The sequence below is a fragment of the Cololabis saira genome, chromosome 4, assembly GCF_033807715.1.
Source record: "Cololabis saira isolate AMF1-May2022 chromosome 4, fColSai1.1, whole genome shotgun sequence".
Classification (NCBI taxonomy): Eukaryota; Metazoa; Chordata; class Actinopteri; order Beloniformes; family Belonidae; genus Cololabis; species Cololabis saira.
The window spans coordinates 42,407,746-42,418,432 of record NC_084590.1 but is presented as its reverse complement, the minus strand read 5'-3'; the positions used below and the strand labels follow the sequence as shown (position 1 = coordinate 42,418,432).

The window sequence follows — 10,687 nt, the reverse complement described above, 5'->3', positions numbered from 1 at the left end:
TGCATGTTCTGAAGCAGGGAACAAACTTGCACAGATGTTCCCCCACCTCCAAACGTAATTAAACAGGAGCAGATTCTTTCCCCAGGCTGTTACTCCGACGAACTCCGATGAACTCTGACAGCCACAGTGACAGGAAAATCTGTGCACATCTGAGTTGTACACTGGAAATCCGTTGTCCAGATGCAAAGGACACCCTTTAACCTCATGTTGATCCATCTGTGAACAGTCACTTGTATCTCTGTAATGTGATGCTAGTGGCCTTTATTGGTAAAGTAGGTGGACAGGAATGAGCCGATAGGGAGGACAGACAACAGGCCAGGACTCGAACCTGCATTGCCTGCATGAAGACACCAGCCTTGTGTAGTCTTTATATGGCACCTGCTCAACTTACTGAGCAGTCCAAACTATTTTAATGCAATTTATTATGGATTGTCTAATATTCACTCACCATGCTACTTGGAGTTTTTCTTTTTTTGTAATACTATCATGTATTGGTCATTGTATAGTAGTTTGTAGTTTTTTTAATTTTAGGTTGGACAAATGAGTTCCTTCCATTTAGAGAAAGAGAAGAAAGAAGACTGGAGCTGTTGTGAAACATGGAGGAGGCTTATGTTCTGGAGCTGCTATGCGGTGTCTGGTGGTGCATGACTATCAAGACAAAACACAAAAGTAAAAGCACCCAAAAATGACTATGAATAAAACATTGGACTATTCTGCAATGTCTTTATGTCTTTTTTCACAGCTGCAGACAGAAGGAGGCTGGATAAAACCATCTAACGGGCCGGCTCTGTCGTGGGCTGCTCTCTGGACACAGTGCAGGTGGTGGGAGAGAGGAGGATGATGGCTAAGCTGTCATCCATGATGGAGAAGGACTCCCACCCCATGAAGGACACCTTCAGAGCGCTGGAGAGCTCCTTCAGCGACAGGCTCCTTCACCCTAGGTGTGTGAAGGAGCGCTACAGAAGGTCCTTCCTCCCTGCAGCTGTGAGACTACACAACCAGCACTGCTCACAGTAGACCACAAACAACCTGACAATAAATGTACATAAGGGAAATAATGTGCAATATCTTTCACTCACTGCAACGTGCAATTATGTAAATATCCATCTGTAAATATCCGTCTGTTATCTTTTTCATATACTAGTATTTCTTATTATTTATCTTTCTTATTATTATTATTATTATTATTATTATTATTATTATTATTATTATTATTATTATTATTATTATTATTATTATTATTATTATTATTATTATTATTGTATACCAGTTACTGTTTATAGTGTTTATAGTGTGTTATTATTATTACTGTGTTATTACTTTTTCTATTGTTGCCTCTTGTTTTTGCACTATCCCCTTTGCTGCTGTAAACTGCAAATTTCCCCTCTGTGGGACTATTAAAGGTTTATCTTATCTTATCTTATCTTATCTTATCTTATCTTATATGAGCTCTGATCTAAACCTTATTGAACATATTTGGAGAGAGCTGAAACATGAAGTCTGGAGAAGAAACTCTCTAAACATGAAACATCAAAAGACATTTGCTGACAAGGAGTGGAGCAAAATACCTGTCTAGTTACCTGCGTCACTTTTTGAAAGTTGTACAAATAACTTGACTGAAGTGTTTGACTCAAAAGGTTCTGATAAGGATAAGGGTACAGATATTTTTCTCATGGCCAGTATAGCCTTTTTTTATGATTATGTTGAACCACAATTGAAAAGCAATGTCTGATTTACATTAGTACATTTTCAGTAAATTATTATTTATTACTTTTGTTAAGTTCAAATTATCTCAGTGATCATTGTGGGTTTTTCTGTCTTTAATCGAATACTACCATGATATTTCTCTGTGTTTCATTTTTTATTTGAATCCTGAAATTATTCCTTGTAGAACAGGAAGTTATTACCAAAAATACCATGTTTGTATATTCAAAGCTGGCCAATACATTTCTTTCTGACTTTAGAAGAAAAGTGATATTAAACAATTCATGTTTTTGTCGGTTAAAACTAAAGTCTGATAAAAACAACAAAAAACTTCAGTTGGACTTGTAGGCCTAAGCTGCTGAAATTTGCTAATTAAGCCTGCTTACATTCACAAAGTGTGATAAATTGAAGCAGCGAAGCACAGTTTTAGCAGCACAAGCTGAAGACCTTTTGATAACGTTGTTGTTTTGTAGTTTAATTCGAGCAAATCGAGCAAACTTCAATTGCATCGATCAAGGTCCCCAAATCTGCGCATGCGCTCAACCTCCGTCACGTTTATTCCCGAAGTGGAATTAAGGACCTCGAGGCACTTGCGAAAATGTGGATAAAAACGACAAAGTTGGTGAGTCTCTATACTTTAAAACACTTTTCTTTTCTGTTTAATGACGAAGACTGGATTGTTAAACATTTATACAACTGCTGGGACGCTGAATTAGTTTCCGTGGTGTTATTATTGTTTTTTTTTTTTAGAGAAAGTCGAACGCTTGCAGTTAAAGGCCATCAAGCATGATTGATGCCATTTCTCCTTTATTTTTCTCTTTTTTCACATTAACTGAGTCCAACCTAGACTTTTTATTTTGGTCATGCTGATAGAAAAGTTGCATGCTTAAATTACAATGACCATTTGAACGTTTTCTACACTATTGCCCCTCATGTAAATACAAATTAGATTTTTTTTTGTTTTAAATGTTTGTATGCTGATTTACATTAAATAAAAGTTTAAACAGAAGTATTTAATTTGTACGGAGTCCCTCTGGTGACATTTGAAAAAAATAAAATAATGCGTGGCCACGAGTTATTAATGCGCGGCCACGCATTATGTATTTCGTGCCCACGCATTATTTTACTTGTGGATGGCATTATAACCTACTGTCTGGACTTCGTGGATGCAACTTCATTGGTGGGATGGTTATTCATCATTAATAACGGTAATTATAGTCTATTTATATTAAAGAGCAAGAGTATTGTCATGGCGAAATAATCAATGCGTGCCACGCATTATTTTATTTTCACCAGAGGAGCTCCGTACAAATTAAATACTTCTGTTTAAACTTTTATTTAATGTTAGTCAGCATACAAACATTTAAAACAAAAAAAAATCAAATTTTTATTATTAATTCATTATTAAGTTAATAATGCGTGGCCACGCATTATTTTATTTTTTTCAAATGTCACCAGAGGGGCTCCGTAAATTTGGTATGCGTTGCATTTTTTATGCTGTTTTTTTATGTAATTATCCCTCCAAAGGCAATTTGCAGTTGAATTAGTGTGTAGTTCATCCTCCCTTCCGCTAGATGTCGCAGGAGGAGCTCTGTTTGTTTTGAGGGAGCGCCGAAGAAACAGTTTAAATCTCGGCTGCATAAGTTCACGTCATAATAAACATATATCATATTACAGCTCAAAGACAACATACATGCACTATCAACTGTATTAAGTTAAAGACACAAGTGCGATTTATATTTAAGCGTAAATGTGAGGAAATTTGTTTTTCTAGCGCCCTCAGGCTTTAGCGTTTTTCTATTGGTCAGTACGAGTCACGTGGTCAGGAAGAAGGCTGGCTGCTTGTTTGTAGATTTAAATTAACTTAATTTACCGAAAGACGCTAAAAAGAAAAATAGTTTTGCGGGACTTACAGTTGTAGTAATCACTGTTAGTAATCTAACCTGGAAAAAAAAATGTATATATTTTTTTTCAGAACCGTGAGTTTAAACGAGGGTGCCGGGAATGGGGAGGTTTCCTCCAACCCATTGTGGGTATCGCTTCTCGGCCTTTTGGCTAAGATCAAGTGTAGTATCTGTTCTTATCAGTTTAATATCTGATACGTCCCCTACCCGGGGACCATATATTAAATTGATTTTTGGAACAGGGAGATGGAATAGGGGCTTGCTCCGTCCACTCCACGCATCGACCTGGTATTGCAGTATCTCCAGGAACGGTGCACTCCTCCTAAAATGTACAATATAAAAATATATGGCAAGCTAGACGATTTTAAGCTTCACTTGGTTTTATTCCGGATAGAAGCTGAAGTAGAAATTGTGACACTGGTGTAGAAAATGAGTGGATGGATGTTTATTCCATGTTGGTTGTGTTCTGCAGTTCACTCTTTTCTCCACTAGAGGGCGACAGAGCGCTAAGTGGTTTTAAAGCCTGGTGAACAGCAGAACGGGGTTTTCTTTACGTGTAAGAACATAGGTTCAGTAACCAGATTAATAGGAACATCTACTTGTGGTTTTGAACTGTATTAAAACATCTTAAAATCCCATTATTAATCAGTCAGAGTTGTTCACTCTCCAGATCAATAAGTGGCAAAAACAGGACATGCAGCTTCCTACCACTGGTGAACAAAGAAACAGGAAGTAGCTGCACTGTGAGCAGAAACAGACCTCGGATTTGAGGTTTCACTGAACAAAACAGAATGGTGGAACAACACAAAATGTAAAATCAAAATGTTTACACAAGACTTCTGTAAAAAGAGAAACAAAGAAAAACAAAATAATCTTTACTCCTTACAAAGAGAAATAGAACAGCTTCATAGTAGTGCAAATACAAATAAAAGCGAGACGGATAAACAAGCTTTAAAATTACTGTTAATAAAACAACGTAATTTTTTTGAAGAAAAAGCCAGAACTTTTGCTTTTAGAAGCCAGCAGATGGTGTGGGAGGAAAATGAAAAATGCTCATCATATTTCTTTAAAAAAATAAAGGAGCAAGGGAAAAGGAGAACAATTTCAGAACTAACAGACAGACAAGGTCAAACTGTAAACAGTAACAAAGACATGATTGAAAGCAGTATACCACTTCACAAATCAATTTAAAAAAGAAAAGATAAATGATGGAAAATTAAAGAACTCCCTGTCTCAACATGTAAGCAAAAAGGTCCCTATGGAAATGGTTGATGAACTTGGAAAAGAAGTTGAAATTTCCGAATTATACAAAGCGGTGAAAGAAATGAAAGACAATAAAACACCAGGAATAGATGGTCTGTCAAAGGAATTTTATTTACATTTTTGGGAGATAATAGGAGGTCATTTTATTGAAGTGGTAAAAGAAATAATTACAGAGGGAAAAATGTGTCAAACAATGAGGGAGGGAGTTGTATCTCTTTTGTTCAAAAAAGGGGACCCAAAAGACTTGTCAAATTATAGACCGATAACAATGCTTTGTACAGATTACAAAATAATAAGTAAGTTTGTAACAAACAGGCTGGTAAATGTGATGCCTCATATAGTCGGAAATGATCAGACATGTGGAGTGAAGGGCAGACAAATTTCTTGGAACATTAGCCTGTATAGAGACATAATGGCATATTTGCAGGATAGAAACCAGTCGGCCATTTCAGTGACTATTGATCAGCAAAAGGCTTTCGATAGGGTGAATCACCATTGTTTGTACAGCATTCTTGACATTTTTGGATTCAGTGAGAACTTCATCAACATAATCAAAACCTTATATAATGATGTTGGAAGTAGGATAAACATGAATGGAAATCTAAGTCCATGGGTCAAACAATATAGAGGGGTTAGACAAGGATGTGCATTATCAGTCCAATTGTATATTTTATATGCGGAGCCTTTAGCGTGCGCAATCAGAAATAATACAAGAATCAGGGGTATTCAATTACCTGGGGGTGAGACTGTCAAATTATCTCAATATTGTGATGATTTGGTACTATTTTGTAATGATGATCGAAGTCTTGCTGAAGTCATGAGTGTCATGGATGAGTATTCAGAGGTCTCAGGTTCAAAAATAAATAAAACAAAATCACAGATCAAATATTTAGGGAAATGGGAAAATAGGACTGAAAATCTACATGGGATGTCAGTATGTACGGGTCCAGTTAATATACTGGGATTTAAGTTCCATAAAACTGAAGATGATGCGCAGTTAAATTGGGACTCAAAAATTAACAAAGTAAATAAAAAAATTAGCTTTATGGAAAAAAAGACATCTGACATTTACCGGAAAAGTGCTGGTGGTGAAGGCAGATATATTGCCTAGTTTACTGCACCTGGCCTACGTTTTCAGTTTACCAACAGGCTTGGGAAAAAAATTAATCTCAATGATCTTTAATTTTTTTTGGACTGGGTATGAATATATAAAGAGAGGGAGAATTTACCAGCCAATAGAGGCAGGAGGGAAAGATTTACCATGTATCCCTTTGAAATTGGATGTTTTGTTTTTTTCTTCTTTGGTTAATTTGCTGTCAAAGGAGTGTTCACATAAGTGTCAATGTTTGTTAAAATTTTGGTTGAGTTTTCCTTTACGTGCTTTGGTTAAATGGGATAACCGATTGCCAAAAGCAGAGACCTTTCCACAACATTTTGGAAAGATGGTTAAGTGGACCAAAAAGAATCCTGAATGTTTTGATGAAAAGTTAAGAGAAAATCATAAACTGCTATCATGAATTAGTCATCAAGCAAGCACCATCTGAGATAATGAGTATCCCTGCAATAACTTGGACCAGATCACAACCAAAAGAGCTGGATAACAGATTAAAAGATTTCAATTGGTTAATTTTACACAGAAGGTTACCAGTCCGTGAGACTTTGTATAATCATAGGTTAACAAAAAGCAAAATATGTCCCAGAGAAAAATGTAACATGGTAGAAACAATTGCACACGTATTATAGGAATGCTCCTTTGCACAGTCCACATGGCAAAAACTAAAAACTGGTTTCCCTTGTTTGAAAAATGTGGATTTTTGTGAGATGGTTTATCTGGAACTGAAAAAAGTTGAAAAGAACAATCGTGTTCCAATTGTGTCGTTAATTTCTTTGTCAAAACTTAAGTTATGGGAGGCTAGATGTAAGCTAATCAAAGAAACTTTTATATGGACAGAATATAGTTTGGTGCAAGTAATTAAACAAGAAATGGAAAAAAGATACCGTTTTGAGGTCCTGAAATGGGGAGCATCCGCCATCAAAACAAGATGGAAAATTATTTTCACTGATTTATGAAACTGGGTAGCTGTTGTGATGCTTGCTAATCTTACTGGAATAGCCCTATTGTTTTGCTTTTTTGGTTTTATTTTTTTTTTGTTTGTTTTTTGTTCCTTTTGTGTCCTGTTTTTTGTGATCTTGTGTGTGTATTTTACCGTTTATTGGCTTGTGCCCAATCCCACAAGAGGGGTTTATCTTGTTTTCCATTCTGTCTAGATTTTATTTTGTGTACATTTTTTTCTTGACAGAAAAAAAAAAATCTGTTCTTATCAGTTTAATATCTGATACGTCCCCTACCCGGGGACCATATATTAAATTGATTTTTGGAACAGGGAGATGGAATAGGGGCTTGCTCCGTCCACTCCGCGCATCGACCTGGTATTGCAGTATCTCCAGGAACGGTGCACTTCTCTTGACATTTGAAATATAAATTTAGTTGAAAAAGTTAGGATTTTCAGACTTTATAGTCTTAATTATTCAGGTAATGTAGATCTGTTCCGAGTGAACTCTCACTTAGTAGCTGCGGTAGATCGTATATAAACATGAAACTGGTGTAGAAAATGAGTGGATGGATGTTTATTCCATGTTGGTTGTTCTGCAGTTCAGTCTTTTCTCCACTAGAGGGCGACAGAGCGTTAAGTGGTTTTAAAGCCTGGTGAACAGCAGAACGGGGTTTTCTTTACGTGTAAGAACATAGGTTCAGTAACCAGATTAATAGGAACATCTACTTGTGGTTTTGAACTGTATCATCTTAAAATCCCATTATTAATCAGCCAGAGTTGTTCACTCTCCAGATCAATAGGTGGCAAAAGCAGGACATGCAGCTTCTTACCACTGGTGAACAAAGAAACAGGAAGTAGCTGCACTGTGAGCAGAAACAGACCTAGGATTTGTATGTTTTATACACTTCTTTTAAATAACACGTGAATCAAATGATGTATATCTTCAGTTTAGTTCCGTTTTGTGTCACTTGAACCTCTTGTTGGGTTGTGGGTCATCTGTGGGGGATAATCGGAGGAAATCTGATATTTCTTTATCTGCTGCTTTGTAGATTCAGCAATGCATTATGGGAAATACCCGTTTTCTGTTTGTTTTGTAGTTTTTATAATCAAAACATTGTCAATTGTCACCTTTTAGCACACATTCGTTGTTTGTAGTAAAATAGTGAAGTGTTCTCTGGTCCCTGTATCTTGTGGTTTAGTTAGTTTATATTGTTGACACCGTCAGTGAGTTTGGTGTGTGTTTGAAACACTCCCCCAGCCGTGACGTGTACAACTCATACTTACCTGGCAGGGGAGACACCATGATCAAGAAGGTGGTTCACCCAAGGCGAGGCTAAGCCATTGCACTTCGGCTGTGCTGACCTTTGCGAATTCCCCAAATGTGGGAATCTCGACTGCATAATTTCTGGTAGTGGGGGACTGCGTTCGCGCTCTCCCCTGATAAAGCTGTTCAATGAAAACCTAACTGTCTGTTTTAAGTGATAACATTGTTCCATAGCTGGCCAATACAATACCTCTCATAGTTAACCGTTACATAGTTTCTGCCGGGTGTTACACTTAAAACTTGTAAATATAACTAATGTTTGAATTATAGATATTTATCTACGAATTATCTTCTGTGCTCATGAAGTACATTGGCAGTAATGTGAAAGAGTATATATCAGAATCAGAAAAAGGTTTTTTTCCAAGTACGTAACTGGATATACAAGGAATTTGTTTTGGCGTAGTTGGTGCAACAGATTTTTCTAAATATGGATGTATGGAACCATAGTTTTTTAGGAGTATAAACAATATTAAAAGAAGTAATGGTATTAGCAGTATATGAATTACTATAAATATATATACACGGTAAGTGATTCAGTAAGTAGACGCAAGAGCGATCCAACAAAGTGCAAGTGATCAAGGTGCCAGTTTCCAAACTGCGAGCTGAGCATTAGTGTGAGAGAAAAGTTGCCTGCTTAAATTAAAATGACAATTTAAACGTTTTCTACACTATTCCCCCTGGGTAAATAAAAACATTTTTTTTGTTTGTTTTAAATGTTCGTATACTGACTAACCTTAAACAAAAGTTTAAACACAAGTCTTTAATTTTGTATGCGTTGCATTTTATTGACTGTTTTTTTTATGTAATTATCCCTCCAAAGGTAATTTGCAGTTGAATTGTTGTGTAGTTTATCCTCCCTTCCACTAGAATGGCACAGGAGGAGCTCTATTTGTTTTGGGCAGCGTCGAAGAAATAGTTTAAATCTCAGCGGCATAGGTTAATGCTATAAGTTATAACATATATCATATTATAGCTCAAAGACATAACATACATGCACTATAAACAGCATTAAAGTTAAGACACAAGTGTGATGTAAATGTGAGCCTAAATGTGAGAAAATCTGTTTTCCTACACTAGAGACTTCGCTTTAGCGTTTTTCTATTGGTCAGTAGCGTGTCACGAGGCCATGAAGAATTGTGGCGGCTTGTTTGTGGATTTAAATTCACTTAATTTGCCGAAAGACACTAAAAAAATAGTTTTACAGGATTTAGATTTGTGGTAATCACTGTTATTCATAAAATAAAATGGCCGGGTTTCCCAGATCCAACCTCTCTTAAGGATTTAAGAGAGGTTCAAAGAAGGTTTGAACTAAGAGAGAACCCTAAGATATGGGTGTTTCCCAGATGACTTCTTAACACCGTTCTTTAGTTTCGCTCTTTCAGAAGCTCTTTGGAGCAGCTGTCCGGTTCTGAAACCAAATCAATCGATGCCAGGCAAATCGATCACCGATCACTATCAGCGCATTTTCACACGCAGCACTGCTACCTAACGCACTAATTCCCTGCTGCCTGTGCGTTATAATGAAAAATTAAGATGATAAATATAATTCAATGACCCTTTTTCATCCAAACGGTGTGTTACTCCGTTATTTCTGGCTACAGTGAGGCTTTTTTTCCCCACACGCAGAAACCGGGAGTAAACGGGGTGGGCGTGTGTGTGCGTTCAAAAACATGAGCCAAGAGAAGGCGAGTTTCGCAAATCGCAACGTGGAATTACAGCAATCTCTGGTTTTTCGCAGGGGTTATGTTCCAAAAAGAACCCGTGATAAGTGAAATTCTTTTTACAATTATAGAGGGCTTCAGATTGCAGAGATCATCCCCGCCACGCACGTATTCCTGCTCTTCTGATGCTGCTGCATCCCGCAGGTGGGTTTTTTTCAAGAGAAGAAAATAGTTATGGGTCGTTGTCTTCGCTCTTTTTTCTTCTGGGCAAAAAGATTATTTAATATAAACCGACACCATTGATTATATTTGAGACTGTAATGAACGATTCATCAAAGGATCCCGTTGATCAGCTGCTGCTTCCCTGTCATCACATAGATGCGCTCGGGCGCGGCGCAGGAGGATCGGTGTCCCGGCTGCCTGGACAGCCCGGTCCGACACACGTCCAGGGGACTGAAGTGCTGACGCACGAATGCGTTCATAAAAACAGTTCTGCTTCGCGCACGGTGACGCGGTTGATTTGCAGCAAGAACATGCTTTATAGCAGCCAAATCATCAAATAAATGATATTCATGATGATCGTTTTATTTGTGCGTAATGCATAAAGCATATACAGGAACACACTTGTTATTCCTTATTTTTCTTTTTTTTCCCCCCTTTGCTGTCACCAATAAATGCTAAACAATATAAATCTAAAGTATAAAATAGATCAAAACTTGTGCGGGGTGCATTGTTTTAATATCTCATTGCTTGGTGTGATATTGATTTGCCTGACGC

General features: G+C 37.1%; 3 non-coding genes across 3 annotated transcripts; all 3 read left to right on the top strand.

Annotated features, from left to right (window-relative positions):
• The first annotated feature begins 3,739 nt into the window (after positions 1-3,739).
• On the top strand, positions 3,740-3,930 carry LOC133442644 (U2 spliceosomal RNA). The gene has a single exon (XR_009782586.1). It is a non-coding gene; the product is annotated as a U2 spliceosomal RNA (small nuclear RNA).
• Positions 3,931-7,151: 3,221 nt separating this feature from the next.
• Positions 7,152-7,335, top strand: LOC133442667 (U2 spliceosomal RNA). Its single transcript, XR_009782608.1, has one exon. It is a non-coding gene; the product is annotated as a U2 spliceosomal RNA (small nuclear RNA).
• An 866-nt stretch (positions 7,336-8,201) lies between these two features.
• On the top strand, positions 8,202-8,365 carry LOC133442624 (U1 spliceosomal RNA). Its single transcript, XR_009782569.1, has one exon. It is a non-coding gene; the product is annotated as a U1 spliceosomal RNA (small nuclear RNA).
• The last annotated feature ends 2,322 nt before the right edge of the window (positions 8,366-10,687 follow it).